Raw genomic sequence first — 5,211 nt, 5'->3', positions numbered from 1 at the left:
AGATTGGATATTTTTTCTTGTTGTAGCTACGTGAAAATTGGTAAAAAATCTATATTAATCATATCCTAGCTAACTTATATTGTATTATACATGTATTCTAATATATTATATAATCTTGGGATACCATAGACACGTATGCAAATGTTTTGACATATCATATCGACCCATGTGTATATATTATTTGGAACAACCATAGACACTCTATATGCAGTAATGTGGGAGTTAGCTATACAGGGTTGAGGTTGATTCCAAAAATATATATACTTTGAGTTGTGATCTAGCCTGAGATGTGTATACACTGGGTCGTGGATTGATTCAAGATAATATATATCAATTTTTTCTGTACATCTAACTTTGGACAACTAGTTGTAGGTTACTAACGAGGACAGTTGACTTAATAAACTTAAAACATCAAAATGTATTAAAAGTGTTGTAAATATATTTTGAACATACTTTGATATATATGTACATATTTGTTATAGGTTCGTGAATCGACCAGTGGCCAAGTCTTACTTCCCGACGAAGTAAAAATTTGTGAAAGTGAGTTATAGTCCCACTTTTAAAATCTAATATTTTGGGATGAGAATACATGCAGTTTTATAAATGTTTTACGAAATAGACACAAGTAATTGAAACTACTTTATATGGGTGAATGATTGAAGCCAAATATGCCCCTTTTACTTGGTAACCTAAGAATTAGTAAACCGAACTACTAATTGACGCGAATCCTAAAGATAGATCTATTGGGCCTAACAAACCCCATCCAAAGTACCAGATGCTTTAGTACTTTAAATTCGTTTTTATCATGTCCGAAGGATTTCCCGGAATGATATGGGATATTCTTATATGCTTCTTGTTAATGTCGGTTACCAGGTGTTCACCATATGAATGAATTTTATCTCTATGTATGGGATGTATATTGAAATATGAAATCTTGTGGTCTATTATTATGATTTGATAATATATAGGTTAAACCTATAACTCACCAACATTTTTGTTGACGTTTTAAGCATGTTTATTCTCAGGTGATTATTAAGAGCTTCCGCTGTTGCATACTAAAATAAGGACAAGATTTGGAGTCCATGCTTGTATGATACTACCTCCGTCCCATTACAAGTGTTCACTTACTTTTTGCACACAGTTTTAGGAAATCCCACTAACTTCATTCTCCACCAATAAGAAATCTTCTCTCTCCAGAATAACCTCTTCTCATTGGTTAATATACAACGTGGACATTTGATATGGGACGTCCTAAAATAGAAAGGTAGACATTTGAAGTGGGACGGAGGGAGTATTATGTAAAAACTGCATTCAAGAAACTTATTTTTGATGTAATATATTCTTATTGTAAACCATTATGTAATGGTCGTGTGTAAACGGTATATTTTAGATTATCATTATTTGATAATCTACGTAATGCTTTTTAAACCTTTATAGATAAAATAAAGGTTATGGTTGTTTTAAAAATGAATGCAGTCTTTGAAAAACGTCTCATATAGAGGTCAAAACCTCGCGACGAAATCAATTAATATGGAACGTTTATAATCAATATGAACGGGACATTTCACCTGGTTCGCTAAGACCACCGCTCTGATACCAACTGAAAGGACACGTTCATATACATTATAAACGATTCTCAATAGTTGATTACATCGCGAGGTATTTGACCTCTATATGATACATTTTTCAGACATTGCATTAGTTTTTAAAAGATAAATTCACTTTACATCGAAAATTGACAGACATGCATACCATTTCATAATATGCACAATCCAACTATAAATTGACTTAATAATAATCTTTGATGAACTCAATGACTCGAATGCAACGTGAAAGGACTCGTTCATATACATTATAAACGATTCACAATAGTTGATTACATCGCGAGGTATTTGACCTCTATATGATACATTTTACAAACTTTGCATTTGTTTTTAAAAGACAAACTTTCTTTACATCGAAAATTGACAGGCATGCATACCATTTCATAATATCCACTATCCAACTATAAATTGACTTAATAATAATAATCTTTAATGAACTCAATGACTTGAATGCAACGTTCTTCGAAATATGCCATGAAAGACTCCAATTAATATCTTTAAAATGAGCAAATGCACAGAGGAAGATTTCTTTAATACCTGAGAATAAACATGCTTTAAAGTGTCAACTAAAAGGTTGGTGAGTTCATTAGTTTATCATAATCATTCATTTTCATCATTTTAATAGACCACAAGAATTTCATTTCCAGTTCTCATAAATATACGTCCCATGCATAGAGACAAAATCATTCATATGGATTGAACACCTGGTAACCGACATTCACAATATGCATATAAGAATATCCCTACCATTCCGGGATCCTCCTTCAGACATGATATAAATTTCGAAGTACTAAAGCATCCGGTACTTTGGATGGGGCTTGTTGGGCCCAATAGATCTATCTTTAGGATTCGCGTCAATTAGGGTGTCTGTTCCCTAATTCTTAGATTACCAGACTTAATAAAAAGGGGCATATTCGATTTCGATAATTCAACCATATAATGTAGTTTCGATTACTCGTGTCTATTTCGTAAAGCATTTATAAAAATTGCGCATGTATTCTCAGCCCAAAAAATATAAAGGGTAAAAAGGTAAATGAAACTCACCATACTGTATTTCGTAGTGAAAATACATATAACGTCATTGAACTAGTGCAAGGTTGGCCTCGGATTCACGAACCTAAATTAATTATATATAATTATATGTTGGTCAATATTTGTCTAACAATTAGGTCAGGTCATAGTGTACCACAATCCTAATGCTCGAGACTAATATGCAAAAGTCAACAAAAGTCAATTTGACTCAAAATGATTTCCAAAATTTATAAATGATTATAATATATTTTAAATATCGTCATTTTATATTTTTAAAAGATTTATTAGAGTAAATAATATAATTCATTTATTAATAAATAAAAGTTTATATTAAAATTTATATAATAAAATATACTTTTATATATATTAAGTAATAAAATTTATAGGGTTCATTTAATATCATAAAGATAATATGATAGGTATTATTAAAGTAATTTATTACACGTAGTAAAATATGTTTGTATTACATATTTATTTGATAAAATAATATCTATAATGTTAGTAAGTAAAAGTTGTATTATTTTATAATAATAATTATTATTATAAAAATATCAATATTTATAATTACTAAGATGATATTATGATAAAACGATAATTCTAATTATGATAACTTTAATATTTACGATAATTTTTAATATTATCTTTAAAATAATAATTCTATTTAAAATGATAATAAAAATGATATTTTATAGTAACAATGACATTTCTATTAAAATGATAATTTTTGTTAAAATGATAATTTTTGTTAAAATGATAGTTTTGATACTAACGATACTTTTAATAATAATAGTAATGATAAAAATAATAAGAACGATAATTTTATCTAAATCAATATCTTATAATATTTTAATTTCATCATGATACTCTTACTCATTATTTCCTAATCGTTTCGTTTAATAGCTTTTAATCATCTTTTATATCGTGTTCATAATAATGATAATAATAGTAATCAAAATAATTAGGTGTTACTAATATTAGTTTTAATTACAATAATACTAATAATGATAATTACTATGACATTATTAACGATAATGATAATATAATAATAATAATAACAATAACCATTTTAAATAATGATATATATATTAATAATGATAATAATGATAATAATGATAATAATAATAATAATAATAACAATAATAATAATTAGATAATAATAATAATAATTAGATAATAATAATAATAATAATAATACTAATTATAACTTTAATGATAATAACGATAGTAATAATAATATAAATAACAATTTTTAATGATAAATCCTTTTATTGATAAAGATAATAATAATAATAATAATAATAATAATAATAATAATAATAATAATAATAATAATAATAATAATAAGATAAAACTAGAACGACGATAATAACGACGATAATAACGACGATAATAATAATCATTTTTAATAATAATACAAAAATTCGATGGACTATAACTTCAAATCCGTTCATCGAAATCATTCGATGTCTAAATAAAAAAGTTCTTAATTTTTCGCTAGCTTTCCAACGACATGCATATCTTATACCTTATCTCAGTCGCATATATAACTAATTCAGGATTCAACATAACCTAACTAAAGGCAATATCAAAAGTACAAACATGCATAATCCTATATACTCGAGCACTAGTCAGGGATACACTATTAGTATGTAAAAGTTAAATTATGAGTACTCACGTATCAATATTGAGATTCAATATTGCAGGAAAGGTACGTAGACGCAACGGAGATGATAAACACTATATTGACCTCACGAGCATACCCATGAACCATACCCAATCACCTCCATAGCTATAACCCATAATTTCCTTAATCCAATCCCACTCGAAAAACAATTTCGAAATCACTCGGACCGCACTCCGACGTAATATTTTATGTATACTAATAATGTCTTGAAATAATACGGAGTAAATATATATATGTAAATTGATTGAGAGAGTTTAGAGAAAAATATTTTCAAGTTTCTATGAAATAATGAAACCTATTGAATTCTATTTATAATAGATTTTTGAATTATTAAAGTGAATTATTAAAGTATGAATTATTAAAGTGAATTATTAAAGTATGAATTATTAAAGTGAATTATTAAAGTATGAATTATTAAAGTGAATTATTAAAGTATAAATTATTAAAGTGAATTATTAAAGTTAAAGTAAAGTAAAAATAAAGTAAAGGTAAAGTTTAAGTATAGTGAAAGGATAAAACTATGTACGTATAATACGCGTATAAATATATATAATATTAATTTAAATCGTTATATATATTTAATAAAATAAAATATAAATATCGTTATCTTTATCATACTGGTTAAGTAATGAGTTGTCAAAAGTGGTTCTAGATATTTATAAAAGTTATATACGTTTTAATAATAAAGTTCTTTTTAAACTGAAAACATATTTGTACGTTTGAAACTAAATCAAATAAATATAATAATTTTGTTTTCCAAAACCAAATATATTTTTAAGAATCATTTTGTTTAAAGGTTAAAATAATGGAAATCGTTATATCATAAAACGTTTTAGAAAAGTAGAATCATATATATTCATAATAGGTTTCAAGTTTTTAAATTACAGTCTG

The sequence above is a fragment of the Rutidosis leptorrhynchoides genome, chromosome 7 (genome assembly GCF_046630445.1).
Source record: "Rutidosis leptorrhynchoides isolate AG116_Rl617_1_P2 chromosome 7, CSIRO_AGI_Rlap_v1, whole genome shotgun sequence".
Classification (NCBI taxonomy): domain Eukaryota; kingdom Viridiplantae; phylum Streptophyta; class Magnoliopsida; order Asterales; family Asteraceae; genus Rutidosis; species Rutidosis leptorrhynchoides.
The sequence above is the reverse complement of the archived record's forward strand: the minus strand, read 5'-3'. Positions refer to the sequence as shown.